The sequence below is a fragment of the Carica papaya genome, chromosome 5 (genome assembly GCF_054855325.1).
Source record: "Carica papaya isolate Zhongbai chromosome 5, ASM5485532v1, whole genome shotgun sequence".
NCBI classification, from domain to species: Eukaryota; Viridiplantae; Streptophyta; class Magnoliopsida; order Brassicales; family Caricaceae; genus Carica; species Carica papaya.
The window spans coordinates 29,898,094-29,914,435 of NC_142313.1; the positions used below are offsets into that span (position 1 = coordinate 29,898,094).

General features: G+C 46.5%; 4 non-coding genes and 25 pseudogenes across 4 annotated transcripts; all 29 read left to right on the forward strand.

Annotated features, from left to right (window-relative positions):
* The first annotated feature begins 182 nt into the window (after positions 1–182).
* On the forward strand, positions 183–301 carry LOC148261766 (5S ribosomal RNA; annotated as a pseudogene).
* A 209-nt stretch (positions 302–510) lies between these two features.
* Positions 511–629, forward strand: LOC148261767 (5S ribosomal RNA; annotated as a pseudogene).
* Positions 630–833: 204 nt separating this feature from the next.
* On the forward strand, positions 834–952 carry LOC148261768 (5S ribosomal RNA; annotated as a pseudogene).
* Positions 953–1,161: 209 nt separating this feature from the next.
* Positions 1,162–1,280, forward strand: LOC148261769 (5S ribosomal RNA). The gene has a single exon (XR_015820056.1). It is a non-coding gene; the product is annotated as a 5S ribosomal RNA (ribosomal RNA).
* Positions 1,281–1,841: 561 nt separating this feature from the next.
* On the forward strand, positions 1,842–1,960 carry LOC148261770 (5S ribosomal RNA; annotated as a pseudogene).
* A 979-nt stretch (positions 1,961–2,939) lies between these two features.
* On the forward strand, positions 2,940–3,058 carry LOC148261771 (5S ribosomal RNA; annotated as a pseudogene).
* Positions 3,059–3,617: 559 nt separating this feature from the next.
* LOC148261772 (5S ribosomal RNA) lies at positions 3,618–3,736 on the forward strand (annotated as a pseudogene).
* A 561-nt stretch (positions 3,737–4,297) lies between these two features.
* Positions 4,298–4,416, forward strand: LOC148261773 (5S ribosomal RNA; annotated as a pseudogene).
* Positions 4,417–4,621: 205 nt separating this feature from the next.
* Positions 4,622–4,740, forward strand: LOC148261774 (5S ribosomal RNA). Its single transcript, XR_015819601.1, has one exon. It is a non-coding gene; the product is annotated as a 5S ribosomal RNA (ribosomal RNA).
* A 561-nt stretch (positions 4,741–5,301) lies between these two features.
* On the forward strand, positions 5,302–5,419 carry LOC148261775 (5S ribosomal RNA; annotated as a pseudogene).
* Positions 5,420–5,981: 562 nt separating this feature from the next.
* LOC148261776 (5S ribosomal RNA) lies at positions 5,982–6,100 on the forward strand (annotated as a pseudogene).
* A 205-nt stretch (positions 6,101–6,305) lies between these two features.
* Positions 6,306–6,424, forward strand: LOC148261777 (5S ribosomal RNA; annotated as a pseudogene).
* Positions 6,425–6,986: 562 nt separating this feature from the next.
* On the forward strand, positions 6,987–7,105 carry LOC148261778 (5S ribosomal RNA; annotated as a pseudogene).
* A 559-nt stretch (positions 7,106–7,664) lies between these two features.
* Positions 7,665–7,783, forward strand: LOC148261779 (5S ribosomal RNA; annotated as a pseudogene).
* Positions 7,784–7,988: 205 nt separating this feature from the next.
* Positions 7,989–8,107, forward strand: LOC148261780 (5S ribosomal RNA; annotated as a pseudogene).
* Positions 8,108–8,342: 235 nt separating this feature from the next.
* Positions 8,343–8,461, forward strand: LOC148261781 (5S ribosomal RNA; annotated as a pseudogene).
* Positions 8,462–8,665: 204 nt separating this feature from the next.
* Positions 8,666–8,784, forward strand: LOC148261782 (5S ribosomal RNA; annotated as a pseudogene).
* Positions 8,785–8,993: 209 nt separating this feature from the next.
* On the forward strand, positions 8,994–9,112 carry LOC148261783 (5S ribosomal RNA; annotated as a pseudogene).
* Positions 9,113–9,675: 563 nt separating this feature from the next.
* Positions 9,676–9,794, forward strand: LOC148261784 (5S ribosomal RNA). Its single transcript, XR_015819953.1, has one exon. It is a non-coding gene; the product is annotated as a 5S ribosomal RNA (ribosomal RNA).
* A 553-nt stretch (positions 9,795–10,347) lies between these two features.
* On the forward strand, positions 10,348–10,466 carry LOC148261785 (5S ribosomal RNA; annotated as a pseudogene).
* A 209-nt stretch (positions 10,467–10,675) lies between these two features.
* LOC148261786 (5S ribosomal RNA) lies at positions 10,676–10,794 on the forward strand (annotated as a pseudogene).
* A 562-nt stretch (positions 10,795–11,356) lies between these two features.
* LOC148261787 (5S ribosomal RNA) lies at positions 11,357–11,475 on the forward strand (annotated as a pseudogene).
* A 559-nt stretch (positions 11,476–12,034) lies between these two features.
* On the forward strand, positions 12,035–12,153 carry LOC148261788 (5S ribosomal RNA; annotated as a pseudogene).
* A 562-nt stretch (positions 12,154–12,715) lies between these two features.
* Positions 12,716–12,833, forward strand: LOC148261789 (5S ribosomal RNA; annotated as a pseudogene).
* Positions 12,834–13,397: 564 nt separating this feature from the next.
* LOC148261790 (5S ribosomal RNA) lies at positions 13,398–13,516 on the forward strand (annotated as a pseudogene).
* Positions 13,517–14,075: 559 nt separating this feature from the next.
* LOC148261791 (5S ribosomal RNA) lies at positions 14,076–14,194 on the forward strand (annotated as a pseudogene).
* Positions 14,195–14,756: 562 nt separating this feature from the next.
* On the forward strand, positions 14,757–14,875 carry LOC148261792 (5S ribosomal RNA; annotated as a pseudogene).
* A 216-nt stretch (positions 14,876–15,091) lies between these two features.
* On the forward strand, positions 15,092–15,210 carry LOC148261793 (5S ribosomal RNA; annotated as a pseudogene).
* Positions 15,211–15,772: 562 nt separating this feature from the next.
* LOC148261794 (5S ribosomal RNA) lies at positions 15,773–15,891 on the forward strand. Its single transcript, XR_015820766.1, has one exon. It is a non-coding gene; the product is annotated as a 5S ribosomal RNA (ribosomal RNA).
* The last annotated feature ends 451 nt before the right edge of the window (positions 15,892–16,342 follow it).

A 16,342-nucleotide genomic window follows, 5' to 3' on the forward strand; every position in this document is an offset into this window, starting at 1 on the left:
GACGTTACGCGCGACTGGAACTATGGTCCACTAGTTTATACGCAAATGTGAGTCAAGAATCAGGGGCATTTTAATCGATATTCGAACGAGAAGGAGATGTGCAGTGTGAACGCACAAGGAAACAAATGATGGGAGGGGGGGAGGAAAGAAGGAGTGTATGTATTTTCAGCACGAAATTAAATAGGTGCGGTCACACCAACACTAATGCACCGGATCCCATCAGAACTCCGCAGTTAAGTGTGCTTTGCCGAAAGTAGTACAATGATGGGTTACCTCCTGGGAAGTTCTCGTGTTGCACCCATTTTTTTTTTTTCAGATTTGCCGTTCGACGTTACGCGCGACTTTAATTATGGTCCGCAGATTTATTCGCAAATGTGAGTCACGGCGCCGTGGCATTTTACTTGATATTTGAACGAGAACGAGAGGTCCAGTGCGCACGCACAAGGAAACAAATGACCGGAGGGGGAAGAAAGGAGAAGGAATTTATGTATTTGCAGCGCGAAATTAAACAGGTTCGATCATACCAGCACTAATGCACCGGATTCCATCAGAACTCCGCAGTTAAGTGTGCTTGGGTGAGAGTAGTACTCGGATGGGTGACCTCTTGGGAAGTCCTCGTATCGTAACAATTTTTTTTCAGATGAGTCGTTCGACGTTACGCGCGACTGGAACTATGGTCCGCTAGTTTATACGCAAATGTGAGTCAAGAATCAGGGGCATTTTAATCGATATTAGAACGAGAAGGAGAGGTGCAATGTGAACGCACAAGAAAACAAATGATGGGAGGGGGGGAGGGAAGAAGGAGTGTATGTATTTGCAGCGCGAAATTAAACAGGTACGATCATACCAGCACAAATGCACCGGATCTTATCAGAACTCCGCAGTTAAGTGTGCTTTGGCGAAAGTAGTACAATAATGGGTTACCTCGTGGGAATTTCTCGTGTTGCACCCATTTTCTTTTTTTCAGATGTGCCGTTCGACGTTATGCGCGACTTTAATTATGGTTCGCAGATATATTCGCAAATGTGAGTCACGGTGTCGTGGCATTTGACTTGATAGTTGAACGAGAACGAGAGGTGCAGTGTGCACGCACAATGAAACAAATGACGGGAGGGGGAAGAAAGGAGAAGGAGTTTATGTTTTTGCAGTGCAAAATTAAACAGGTGCGATCATACCAGCACTAATGCACCGGATCCTATCAGAACTCCGCAGTTAAGTGTGCTTGGGCGAGAGTAGTACTCGGATGGGTGACCTCTTGGGAAGTCCTCGTGTCGCACTAATTTTTTTTTCAAACGGGTCGTTCGACGTTACGCTCGACTAGAACTAGGGTCCACTGGTTTATACGCAAATGTGAGTCAAGAAGCAGGGGCATTTTAATCGATATTAGAACGAGAAGGAGAGATGCATAGTGCACGCACAAGGAAACAAATGACGGGAGGGGGGATAGAGGGAGAAAAAGTGTATGTATTTGCAGCGCAGAATGAAACATGAGCAATCATACCAGCACCAATGCAACGTATTCTATCAGAACTCCGCAAGTTAAGGGTGCTTGGGCGAGAGTAGCACTAGGATGGGTGACCTCATGCAAAGTCCTTATATTTCACCCATTTCTTAGGAAGTCCTCGTGTTCCACCCATTTTTTTGCAGATGATTCTTTCGATGATACGCGCGACTTGAATTATGGTCCTCAAGTTTATTCTCAAATGTGAGTCACGGCACCGTAGCATTTTACTTTATATTAGAAGGAGCACGGGAGGTGCAGTGCGCACGCACAAGGAAACAAATGACAGGAGGGGGAAGAAAGGAGAAGTTGTTTATGTATTTACAGTGCGGAATTAAACGGGTGCGATCATACCAGTACTAATGCACTGGATCCCGTCAGAACTCCGCAGTTAAGTGTGCTTTGGCGAGAGTAGTACTCGGATTGGTGACCTCCTGGGAAGTCCTCGTGTCGCACCAATTTTTTTTCAGACGGGTCGTTCGACGTTACGCGCGACTGGAACTAGGATCCGCTGGTTTATACGCAAATGTGAGTCAAGAAGCAGGGGCATTTTAATCGATATTAGAACGAGAAGGACAGGTGCAGTGTGAACGCACAAGGAAACAATCGATTGGAGGGGGAGGGAAGGAGAAGGAGTGTATGTATTTTCAGCACGAAATGAAACAGGTGCTATCATACCAGCACTAATGCAACGGATTCTATCAGAACTCCGAAGGTAAGGGTGCTTGGGCGAGAGTAGTACTAGCATGGGTTACCTCCTGCGAAGTCCTTATATTTCACCCATTTTCTTGTGAAGTCCTCGTGTTGCACCCATTTTTTAACAGATGATTCTTTCGACGTTACGCGCGACTTGAATTATGGTCCTCGTGCCGCAGTAATTTTTTTTTTCAGACGGGTCGTTCGACGTTACGTGCGACTAGAACTAGGGTCCACTGGTTTATACGCAAATGTGAGTCAAGAAGCAGGGGCATTTTAATCGATATTAGAACGAGAAGGAGAGATGCAGAGTGCACGCACAAGGAAACAAATGACGGGAGGGGTAGGGAAGGAGAAAGAGTGTATGTATTTTCAGCACGAAATGAAACAGGTGCGATCATACCAGCACTAATGCATCGGATTCTATCAGAACTCCGTAGGTAAGGTGCTTGGGCGAGAGTAGTACTAGAATGGGTTACCTCCTGCGAAGTCCTTATATTTCACCCAATTTCTTGTGAAGTCCTCGTGTTGCACCCATTTTTTAACAGATGATTCTTTCGATGTTACGCGCGACTTGAATTATGGTCCTCATGTTTATTCACAAATGTGAGTCACGGCACCGTAGTATTTTACTTGATATTAGAACGAGCACGGGAGGTGCAGTGCGCACGCACAAGGAAAGAAATGACGGGAGGGGGAGGAAAGGAGAAGGAGTTTATGTATTTGCAGCGCAGAATTAAGCGGGTGCGATCATACCAGCACTAATGCACTGGATCCCATCAGAACTCTGCAGTTAAGTTTGCTTGGGCGAGAGTAGTACTCGGATGGGTGAGCTCTTGGGAAGTCCTTGTGTCGCACCAATTTTTTTTTAGACGGATCGTTCGACGTTACACGCGATTGGAACTATGGTCTGCTGGTTTATACGCAAATGTGAGTCAAGAAGCAGGGGCATTTTAATCGATATTAGAACGAGAAGGAGAGGTGCAGTGTGAACGCACAAGGAAACAATTGATGGGAGGGGGAGGGAAGGAGAAGGAGTGTATGTATTTTCAGCACGAAATGAAACAGGTGCGATCATACCAGCACCAATGCATCGGATTCTATCAGAACTCAGTAGGTAATGGTGCTTGGGCGAGAGTAGTACTAGCATGGGTTACCTCCTGCGAAGTCCTTATATTTCACCCATTTTCTTGTGAAGTCCTCGTGTTGCACCCATTTTTTTGCAGATGATTCTTTCGACATTACGCGCGACTTGAATTATGGTGCTCAGGTTTATTCGCAAATGTGAGTCACGGTGCCGTGGCATTTTACTTGATATTTGAACGAGAACGTGAGGTGCATTGCGCACGTACAAGGAAACAAATGATAGGAGGGGGAAGAAAGGAGAAGGAGTTTATGTATTTGCAGCGCGAAATTAAACAGGTGCGATCATACCAGCACTAATGCACCGGATCCCATAAGAACTCCGCAGTTAAGTGTGCTTGGGCGAGAGTAGTACTCGGATGGGTGGCCTCCTAGGAAGTCCTCGTGTCGCACTAATTTTTTTTTCAGACGGGTAGTTCGACGTTACGCGCGACTGGAACTAGGGTCCACTGGTTTATACGCAAATGTGAGTCAAGTAGCAGGGGCATTTTAATCGATATTAGAACGAGAAGGAGAGATGCAGAGTGCACGCACAAGGAAACAAATGACGGGAGGGGGGATGGAGGGAGAAAAAGTGTATGTATTTGCAGCGCAGAATGAAACATGAGCAATCATTCCAGCTCCAATGCAACGGATTCTATCAGAACTCCGCAAGTTAAGGGTGCTTGGGCGAGAGTAGCACTAGGATGGGTGACCTACTGCGAAGTCCTTATATTTCACCCATTTTCTTAGGAAGTCCTGTGTTGCACCCATTTTTTTGCAGATGATTCTTTCGACGATATGCGCGAGTTGAATTATGGTCCTCAGGTTTATTCGCAAATGTGAGTCACGGCACTGTAGCATTTTACTTGATATTAGAACGAGAACGGGAGCTGCAGTGCGCACGCACAAGGAAACAAATGACGGGAGGGGGACGAAAGGGGAATGAGTTTATCTATTTGCAGCGCGAAATTAAACAGATGAAATTATTCCAGCACTAATGCACCGGATCCCATCAGAACTCTGCAGTTAAGTGCGCTTGGGCGAGAGTTGTACTCGGATGGGTGACCTCTTGGGAAGTCCTCGTGTCGCACCAATTTTTTTTCAGACGGGTCGTTCGACGTTACGCGCGACTGGAACTAGGGTCCGCTGATTTATGCGCAAATGTGAGTCAAGAAGCAGGAGCATTTTAATCGATATTAGAACGAGAATGAGAGGTGAAGTGTGAACGCACAAGAAAATAAATGACCGGAGGGGGAAGAAAGGAGAAGGAGTGTATGTATTTGCAGTGCAAAATTAAACAGGTGCGATCATACCAGCACTAAAGCTCCGGATCCCGTCAGAACTCCGCAGTTAAGTGTGCTTGGGCGAGGGTAGTACTCGGATGGGTGACCACTTGGGAAGCCCTCGTGTTGCACCTATTTTTTTTCGGATGGGTTGTTCGACGTTACGCGCGAATGGAATTATAAACCGCTGGTTCATTTGCAAATGTGAGTCACAGTGCCGGGGCATATTACTAGATATTAGAACGAGAAAGAGAGATGCAGAGTGCACGCACAAGGAAACAAATGACGGGAAGGGGGATGGGAGGAGAAAGAGTGTATGTATTTGCAGTGCAGAATGAAACATGAGGGATCATACCAGCACTAATGCAACGGATTCTATCAGAACTCCGCAGTTAAGGGTGCTTGGGCGAAAAAAGTACTCGGATGGGTGACCTCCTGCGAAGTCCTTATATTTCACCCATTTTCTCGGGAGGTCCTCGTGTTGCACCCATCTTTTTGCAGATGATTCTTTCGACGTTACGCGCGACTTGATTTATGATCCGCAAGTTTATTCGCAAATGTGAATCACGGCGCCATGGCATTTTACTTGATATTAGAACGAGTACAGGTAGGTGCAGTGCGCACGCACAAGGAAACAAATGACGGGATGAGGAAGAAAAGAGAATGAGTGTATGTATTTGCAGCGCGAAATTAAACAGGTGGATCATAACAGCACTAATGCACCGGATCCCATCAGAACTCTGCAGTTAAGTGTGCTTGGGCGAGATTAGTACTCGGATGGGTGACCTCCTTGGAAGTCCTCGTGTCGCACCAATTTTTTTTTCAGACGGGTCGTTCGACGTTACGCGCGACTAGAACGATGGTCCGTTGGTTTATACGCAAATGTGAGTCAAGAAGCATGGGCATTTTAATCGATATTAGAACGAGAATGAGAGGTGAAGTGTGAACGCAAAAGGAAACAAATGATGGGATGGGGGATGGAGGGAGAAAAAGTGTATGTATTTGCAGCGCAGAATGAAACATGAGCAATCATACCAACACAAATGCAACAGATTCTATCAGAACTCCGCAAGTTAAGGGTGCTTTGGCGAGAGTAGCACTAGGATGGGTGACCTCCTTCGAAGTCCTTATATTTCACCTATTTTCTTTGGAAGTCCTCGTGTTGCACCCATTTTTTTGCAGATGATTCTTTCGACGATTCGCGCGACTTGAATTATGGTCCTCAGGTTTATTCACAAATGTGAGTCACGGCACCGTAGCATTTTACTTGATATTAGAACGAGCACGGGAGGTGCAGTGCGCACGCACAAGAAAACAAATGACGGGAGGGGGAAGAAAGGAGAAGGAGTTTATGTATTTGCAGCGCAGAATTAAATGGGTGCGATCATACCAGCACTAATGAACCGGATCCCATCAGAACTCCGCAGTTAAGTGTGCTTGGGCGAGAGTAGTACTCGGATGGGTGACCTCCTAGGAAGTCCTCGTGTCGCACCAATCTTTTTTCAGACGGGTCATTCGACGTTACGCGCGTTTGGAACTAGGGTCCGCTAGTTTATACACAAATGTGAGTCAAGAAGCAGGGGCATTTTAATCGATATTAGAACGAGAATGAGAGGTGAAGTGTGAACGCACAAGAAAACAAATGACGGGAGGGGGAAGAAAGGAGAAGGAGTTTATGTATTTGCAGCGCGAAATTAAACAGGTGCGATCATACCAGCACTAATGCACCGGATCCCATCAGAACTCCACAGTTAAGAGTTCTTGGGCGAGAGTAGTACTCGGATGGGTGTCCTCCTGGGAAGTCCTCGTGTCGCACTAATTTTTTTTTCAGACGGTTCGTTCGACGTTACGCGCGACTGGAACTAGGGTCCACTTGTTTATACGCAAATGTGAGTCAAGAAGCAGGGGCATTTTAATCGATATTAGAACGAGAAGGAGAGATGCAGAGTGCACGCACAAGGAAACAAATAACGGGAGGGGGGATGGAGGGAGAAAAAGTGTATGTATTTGCAGCGCAGAATGAAACATGAGCAATCATACCAGCACCAATGCAACGGATTCTATCAGAACTCTGCAAGTTGAGGGTGCTTGGGCGAGAGTAGCATTAGAATGGGTGAGCTCATGCGAAGTCCTTATATTTCACCCATTTTCTTAGGAAGTCCTCGTGTTCCACCCATTTTTTTGCAGATGATTCTTTCGACGATACGCGCGACCTGAATTATGGTCCTCAGGTTTATTCACAAATGTGAGTCACGGCACCGTAGCATTTTACTTGATATTAGAACGAGCACGGGAGGTGCAGTGCGCACGCACAAGGAAACAAATGACAGGAGGGGGAAGAAAGGAGAAGGAGTTTATGTATTTGCAGCGCGGAATTAAACGGGTGCGATCATACTAGCACTAATGCACCGGATCCCGTCAGAACTCTGCAGTTAAGTGTGCTTTGGCGAGAGTAGTACTCGGATTGGTGACCTCCTGGGAAGTCCTCGTGTCGCACCAATTTTTTTTCAGACGGGTCGTTCGACGTTACGCGCGACTGGAATTAGGGTCCGCTGGTTTATACGCAAATGTGAGTCAAGAAGCAGGGGCATTTTAATCGATATTAGAACGAGAAGGAGAGGTGCAGTGTGAACGCACAAGGAAACAATTGATGGGAGGGGGAAGGAAGGAGAAGGAGTGTATGTATTTTCAGCAAGAAATGAAACAGGTGCGATCATACCAGCACTAATGCAACGGATTCTATCAGAGCTCCGTAGGTAAGGGTGCTTGGGGGAGAGTAGTACTAGCATGGGTTACCTCCTGCGAAGTCCTTATATTTCACCCATTTTCTTGTGAAGTCCTCGTGTTGCACCCATTTTTTTGCAGATGATTCTTTCGACCTTACGCGCGACTTTAATTATGGTCCGCAGATTTATTCGCAAATATGAGTCACGGCGCCGTGGCATTTTATTTGAAATTAGAACGAGAACGGGAGGTGCAGTGCGCACGCACAACGAAACAAATGACGGGAGGGGGAAGAAAGGGGAATGAGTTTATGTATTTGCAGCCCAAAAATAAACAGGTGCGATCATACCAGCACTAATGCAGCAGATCCCATCAGAACTCCGCAGTTATGTGTGCCTTGGCGAGAGTAGTACTCGGATTGGTGACCTCCTAGGAAGTCCTCGTGTCGCACTAATTTTTTTTCAGACGGGTCGTTCGACGTTACGCGCGACTGGAACTAGGGTCCACTGGTTTATACGGAAATGTGAGTCAAGAAGCAGGGGCATTTTAATCGATATTAGAACGAGAAAGAGAGGTGCAGTGTGAACGCACAAGGAAACAATTGATGCGAGGGGGAGGGAAGGAGAAGGAGTGTTTGTATTTTCAGCACGAAATGAAACAGGTGCGATCATACCAGCACTAATTCAACGGATTCCATCAGAACTCCGTAGGTAAGGGTGCTTGGGTGAGAGTAGTACTAGCATGGGTTACCTTCTCCGAAGTCCTTATATTTCACCCATTTTCTTGTGAAGTCCACGTGTTACACCCATTTTTTTGCAGATGATTCTTTCGACGTTACGCGCGACTTGAATTATGGTCCTCAGGTTTATTCGCAAATGTGATTCTCGGCGCTGTAGCATTTTACTTGATATTAGAACGAGAACGGGAGGTTCAGTGCGCACGCAGAAGGACACAAATGACGGGAGGGGGAAGAAAGGGGAATGAGTTTATGTATTTGCAGTGCGAAATTAAACAGGTGCCATCATACCAGCACTAATGCACCGGATCCCATCAGAACTCCGCAGTGAAGTGTGCTTGGGCGAGATTAGTACTCGGATGGGTAACCTCCTGGGAAGTCCTCGTGTCACATTAATTTGTTTTCAGACGGGTCGTTCAACGGTACGCGCGTCTGGAACTAGGGTCCGCTGGTTTATACGCAAATGTGAGTCAAGAAGCAGGGGCATTTTAATCGATATTAGAACGAGAATGAGAGGTGAAGTGTGAATGCACAAGGAAACAAATGATGGGAGGGGGGAAGGGAAGAAGGAGTGTATGTATTTTCAGCACGAAATTAAACAGGTGCGGTCACACCAGCACAAATGCACCGGATCCCATCAGAACTCCGCAGTTAAGTGTGCTTTGGCGAAAGTAGTACAATGATGGGTTACCTCCTGGGAAGTTCTCGTGTTGCATCCATTTTCTTTTTTTCAGATGTGCCGTTCGACGTTACGCGCGACTTTAATTATGGTCCGCAGATTTATTCACAATTGTGAGTCACGGCGCCGTGGCATTTTACTTGATATTTGAACGAGAACGAGAGGTGCAGTGCGCACGCACAAGGAAACAAATGACGGGAGGGGGAAGAAATGAGAAGGAGTTTATGTATTTGCAGCGCAAAATTAAACAGGTGCGATCATACCAGCACTAATGCTCCGGATCCCATTAGAACTCCGCAATTAAGTGTGCTTGGGCGAGAGTAGTACTCGGATGGGTGACATCCTGGGAAGTCCTCGTGTCGCACTAATTTTTTTTTTCAGACGGGTCGTTCGACGTTACGCGCAACTGGAACTAGGGTCCATTGGTTTATACGCAAAGGTGAGTCAAGAAGCAGGGGCATTTTAATCGATATTAGAACGAGAAGGAGAGATGCAGAGTGCACGCACAAGGAAACAAATGACGGGAGGGGGGATGGAGGGAGAAAAAGTGTATGTATTTGCAGCGCAGAATGAAAGATGAGCAATCATACCAGAACCAATGCAACGGATTCTATCAGAACTCCGCAAGTTAAGGGTCCTTGGGCAAGACTAGCACTAGGATGGGTGACCTCCTGCGAAGTCCTTATATTTCACCCATTTTCATAGGAAGTCCTCGTATTGCACCCATTTTTTTGCAGATGATTCTTTCGACGATACGCGCGACTTGAATTATGGTCCTCAGGTTTATTCGCAAAAGTGAGTCACGGCACCGTAGCATTTTACCTGATATTAGAACTAGCACGGGAGGTGCAGTGCGCACGCACAAGGAAACAAATGATGGGAGGGGGAAGAAAGGAGAAGGAGTTTATGTATTTACAGTGCGGAATTAAACGGGTGCGATCATACCAGCACTAATCCACCGGATCCCATCAGAACTCCGCAGTTATGTGTGCTTGGGCGAGAGTAGTACTCGGATGGGTGACCTCCTGGGAAGTTCTCGTGTCGCACCAATTTTTTTTCAGACGGGTCATTCGACGTTACGCACGACTGGAACTAGGGTCCGCTGGTTTATACGCAAATGTGAGTCAAGAAGAAGGGGCATTTTAATCGATATTAGAACGAGAAGGAGAGGTGCAGTGTGAACGCACAAGGAAACAATTGATGGGAGGGAAGGAGAAGGAGTGTATGTATTTTCAGCACCAAATGAAACAGGTGCGATCATACCAGCACCAATGCAACGGATTCTCTCAGAACTCCGTAAGTAAGGGTGCTTGGGCGAGAGTAGTACTAGCATGGGTTACCTCCTGCGAAGTCCTTATATTTCACCCATTTTCTTGTGAAGTCCTCGTGTTGCACCCATTTTTTTGCAGATGATTCTTTCGACGATACGCGCGACTTGAATTATGGTCCTCAGGTTTATTCGCAAATGTGAGTCACGACACCGTAGCATTTTACTTGATATTAGAAGGAGCACGGGAGGTGCAGTTCGCGCGCACAAGGAAACAAATGACGGGAGGGGGAAGAAAGGAGAAGGAGTTTATGTATTTGCAGCGCGAAATTAAACAGGTGCGATCATACCAGCACTAATGCACCGGATCCCATCAGAACTCCGCAGTTAAGTGTGCTTTGGCGAAAGTAGTACAATGATGGGTTACCTCCTGGGAAGTTCTCGTGTTGCACCCATTTTCTTTTTTTCATATGTGTCGTTCGACGTTACGCGCGTCTTTAATTATGGTCCTCAGGTTTATTCGCAAATGTGAGTCACGACACCGTAGCATTTTACTTGATATTAGAACGAGCACGGGAGGTGCAGTTCGCACGCACAAGGAAACAAATGAAGGGAGGGGGAAGAAAGGAGAAGGAGTTTATGTATTTGCAGCGCGAAATTAAACAGGTGCGATCATACCAGCACTAATGCACCGGATCCCATCAGAACTCCACAGTTAAGAGTTCTTGGGCGAGAGTAGTACTCGGATGGGTGTCCTCCTGGGAAGTCCTCGTGTCGCACTAATTTTTTTTTCAGACGGTTCGTTCAACGTTACGCGCGACTGGAACTAGGGTCCACTTGTTTATACGCAAATGTGAGTCAAGAAGCAGGGGCATTTTATTCGATATTAGAACGAGAAGGAGAGATGCAGAGTGCACGCACAAGGAAACAAATAACGGGAGGGGGGATGGAGGGAGAAAAAGTGTATGTATTTGCAGCGCAGAATGAAACATGAGCAATCATACCAGCACCAATGCAACGGATTCTATCAGAACTCCGCAAGTTGAGGGTGCTTGGGCGAGAGTAGCATTAGAATGGGTGAGCTCATGCGAAGTCCTTATATTTCACCCATTTTCTTAGGAAGTCCTCGTGTTCCACCCATTTTTTTGCAGATGATTCTTACGACGATACGCGCGACCTGAATTATGGTCCTCAGGTTTATTCACAAATGTGAGTCACGGCACCGTAGCATTTTACTTGATATTAGAACGAGCACGGGAGGTGCAGTGCGCACGCACAAGGAAACAAATGATAGGAGGGGGAAGAAAGGAGAAGGAGTTTATGTATTTGCAGCGCGGAATTAAACGGGTGCGATCATACCAGCACTAATGCACCGGATCCCGTCAGAACTCCGCAGTTAAGTGTGCTTTGGCGAGAGTAGTACTCGGATTGGTGACCTCCTGGGAAGTCCTCGTGTCGCACCAATTTTTTTTCAGACGGGTCGTTCGACGTTACGCGCGACAGGAATTAGGGTCCGCTTGTTTATACGCAAATGTGAGTCAAGAAGCAGGGGCATTTTAATCGATATTAGAACGAGAAGGAGAGGTGCAGTGTGAACGCACAAGGAAACAATTGATGGGAGGGGGAAGGAAGGAGAAGGAGTGTATGTATTTTCAGCAAGAAATGAAACAGGTGCGATCATACCAGCACTAATGCAACGGATTCTATCAGAGCTCCGTAGGTAAGGGTGCTTGGGGGAGAGTAGTACTAGCATGGGTTACCTCCTGCGAAGTCCTTATATTTCACCCATTTTCTTGTGAAGTCCTCGTGTTGCACCCATTTTTTTGCAGATGATTCTTTCGACCTTACGCGCGACTTTAATTATGGTCCACAGATTTATTCGCAAATATGAGTCACGGCGCCGTGGCATTTTACTTGAAATTAGAACGAGAACGGGAGGTGCAGTGCGCACGCACAACGAAACAAATGACGGGAGGGGGAAGAAAGGGGAATGAGTTTATGTATTTGCAGCCCAAAATTAAACAGGTGCGATCATACCAGCACTAATGCACCAGATCCCATCAGAACTCCGCAGTTATGTGTGCCTTGGCGAGAGTAGTACTCGGATTGGTGACCTCCTAGGAAGTCCTCGTGTCGCACTAATTTTTTTTTCAGACGGGTCGTTCGACGTTACGCACGACTGGAACAAGGGTCCACTGGTTTATACGCAAATGTGAGTCAAGAAGCAGGGGCATTTTAATCGATATTAGAACGAGAAAGAGAGATGCAGAGTGCGCGCACAAGGAAACAAATGACGCGAGGGGGGATGGAGGTAGAAAAAGTATATGTATTCGCAGCGCAGAATGAAACATGAGCAATCATACCAGCACCAATGCAACGGATTCTATCAGAACTCCGCGAGTTAAAGGTGCTTGGGCGAGAGTAGCACTAGGATGGGTGACTTCCTGCGAAGTCCTTATATTTCACCCATTTTCTTAGGAAGTCCTCATGTTGCACCCATTTTTTTGCAGATGATTCTTTCGACGATACGCGCGACTTGAATTATGGTCCTCAGGTTTATTCACAAATGTGAGTCATGGCACCGTAGCATTTTACTTGATATTTGAACGAGCACGGGAGGTGCAGTGCGCACGCACAAGGAAACAAATGACGGGAGGGGGAAGAAAGGAGAAGGAGTTTATGTATTTGCAGCGTGGAATTAAACGGGTGCGATCATACCAGCACTAATGCACCGGATCCCGTCAGAACTCTGCAGTTAAGTGTGTTTGGGCGAGAGTAGTACTCGGATGGGAGACCTCTTGGGAAGTCCTCGTGTGCACTAATTTTTTTTTTCAGACGGGTCGTTCGACGTTACGCGCGACTAGAACTAGGGTCCACTGGTTTATACGCAAATGTGAGTCAAGAAGCAGGGGCATTTTAATCGATATTAGAACGAGAAGGAGAGATGCAGAGTACACGCACAAGGAAACGAATGACGGGAGGGGGGATGGAGGGAGAAAAAGTGTATGTATTTGCAGCGCAGAATGAAACATGAGCAATCATACCAGCACCAATGCAACGGATTCTATCAGAACTCCGCAAGTTGAGGGTGCTTGGGCGAGAGTAGCCCTAGAATGGGTGAGCTCATGCGAAGTCCTTATATTTCACCCATTTTCTTAGGAAGTCCTCGTGTTCCACCCATTTTTTTGCAGATGATTCTTTTGACGATACGCGCGACTTGAATTATGGTCCTCAGGTTTATTCATAAAATGTGAGTCACGGCACCGTAGTATTTTACTTTATATTAGAAGGAGCACGGGAGGTGCAGTGCGCACGCACAAGGAAACAAATGACAGGAGGGGGAAGAAAGGAGAAGGAGTTTATGTATTTGCAGCGCGGAATTAAAGGGGTGCGATCATACCAGCACTAATGCACCGGATCCCGTCAGAACTCCGTAGTTAAGTGTGCTTTGGCGAGAGTAGTACTCGGATTGGTGACCTCCTGGGAAGTCCTCGTGTCGCACCAATTTTTTTTCAGACGGGTCGTTCGACGTTACGCGCGACTAGAACTAGTGTCCGCTGGTTTATACGCAAATGTGAGTCAAGAAGCAGGGGCATTTTAATCGATATTATAACGAGAAGGAGAGGTGCAGTGTGAACGCACAAGGAAACAATTGATGGGAGGGGGAAGGAAGGAGAAGGAGTGTATGTATTTTCAGCAAGAAATGAAACAGGTGCGATCATACCAGCACTAATGCAACGGATTCTATCAGAACTCCGTAGGTAAGGGTGCTTGGGGGAGAGTAGTACTAGCATGGGTTACCTCCTGCGAAGTCCTTATATTTCACCCATTTTCTTGTGAAGTCCTCGTGTTGCACCCATTTTTTTGCAGATGATTCTTTCGACGTTACGCGCGACTTGAATTATGGTCCTCAGGTTTATTCGCAAATGTGAGTCACGGCGCTGTATAATTTTACTTGATATTAGAACGAGAACGGGAGGTGCAGTGCGCACGCACAAGGAAATAAATAACGGGAGGGGGAATAAGGGAGAAGGAGTTTATGTATTTGCAGCACGAAATTAAACAGGTTCGATCATACCAGCACTAATGCACCGGATTCCATCAGAACTCCGCAGTTAAGTGTGCTTGGGCGAGAGTAGTAGTCGAATGGGTTACCTCTTGGGAAGTCCTCGTGTCGCACTAATTTCTTTTTCAGACGGGTCGTTCGACGTTACGCGCGACTGGAACAAGGGTCCACTGGTTTATACTCAAATGTGAGTCAAGAAGCAGGGGCATTTTAATCGATATTAGAACGAGAAAGAGAGATGCAGAGTGCACGCACAAGGAAACAAATGACGGGAGGGGGGATGGAGGTAGAAAAAGTATATGTATTCGCAGCACAGAATGAAACATGAGCAATCATACCAGCACCAATGCAACGGATTCTATCAGAACTCCGCCAGTTAAAGGTTCTTGGGCGAGAGTAGCACTAGGATGGGTGACTTCCTAAGAAATCCTTATATTTCACCCATTTTCTTAGGAAGTCCTCGTGTTGCACCCATTTTTTTGCAGATGATTCTTTCGACGATACGCGCGACTTGAATTATGGTCCTCAGGTTTATTGGCAAATTTGAGTCACGCCACCATAGCATTTTACTTGATATTAGAACGAGAACGGGAGGTGCAGTGCGCACGCACAAGGAAACAAATGACGGGAGGGGGAAGAAAGGAGAAGGAGTTTATGTATTTGCAGCGCGAAATTAAAAGGGTGCGATCAAACCAACACAAATGCAACGGATCCCATCAGAACTCCGTAGTTAAGTGTGCTTTGGCGAAAGTAGTACAATGATGGGTTACCTCCTGGGAAGTTCTCGTGTTGCACCCATTTTCTTTTTTTCAGATGTGTCGTTCGACGTTACGCGCGACTTTAATTATGGTTCGCAGATTTATTCGCAAATGTGAGTCACGGCGCCGTGGCATTTTACTTGATATTTGAACGAGAACGAGAAAGAGAGATGCAAAGTGCACGCACAAGGAAACAAATGACGGGAGGGGGGATGGAAGGAGAAAGAGTTTATGTATTTGCAGCGCGAAATTAAATGGGTGCGATCATACCAGCACTATTGCACCGGATCCCATCAGAACTCCGCAGTTAAGTGTGCTTGGGCGAGTGTAGTACTCGGATGTGTGACCTCTTGGGAAGTCCTCGTGTCGCACTAATTTTTTTTTCAGATGGGTCGTTCGACGTTACGAGCGACTGGAACTAGGGTCCACTGGTTTATACGCAAATGTGAGTCAAGAAGCAAGGGCATATTAATCGATATTAGAACGAGAAAGAGAGATGCAAAGTGCACGCACAAGGAAACAAATGACGGGAGGGGGGATGGAGGAAGAAAAAGTGTATGTATTTGCAGCGCAGAATGAAACATGAGCAATCATACCAGCACCAATGCAACGGATTCTATCAGAACTCCGCAAGTTAAGGGTGCTTGGGCGAGAGTAGCACTAGGATGGGTGACCTCCTGCGAAGTCCTTATATTTTACCCATTTTCTTAGGAAGTCCTCGTGTTGCACCCATTGTTTTGCAGATGATTCTTTCGACGATACGCGCGACTTGAATTATGGTCCTCAGGTTTATTCGCAAATGTGAGTCACGGCACCGTAGCATTTTACTTGATATTAGAACGAGCACGGGAGGTGCAGTGCGCACGCACAAGGAAACAAATGACGGGAGGGGGAAGAAAGGAGAAGGAGTTTATGTATTTGCAGCGCGGAATTAAACGGGTGTGATCATACCAGCACTAATGCACCGGATCCCATCAGAACTCCACAGTGAAGTGTGCTTGGGCGAGAGTAGTACTCGGATGGGTGACCTCCTGGGAAGTCCTCGTGTCGCACCAATTTTTTTTCAGACGGGTCGTTCGACGTTACGCGCAACTTGAACTAGGGTCCGCTGGTTTATACTCAAATGTGAATCAAAAAGTAGGGGCATTTTAATCGATATTAGAACGAGAAGGAGAGGTGCAGTGTGAACGCACAAGGAAACAATTGATGGGAGGCGGAGGGAAGGAGAAGGAGTGTATGTATTTTCAGCACGAAATGAAACAGGTGCGATCATACCAGCACTAATGCAACGGATTATATCAGAACTCCGTAGGTAAGGGTACTTGAGCGAGAGTAGTACTAGCATGGGTTATCTCCTGCGAAGTCCTTATATTTCAATAATTTTCTTGTGAAGTCCTCGTGTCGCACCAATTTTTTTTTTTCAGACCGGTCGTTCGACGTTACACGCGTCTGGAACTAGGGTCCGCATGTTTATACGCAAATGTGAGTCATGAAGCTGGGGCATTTT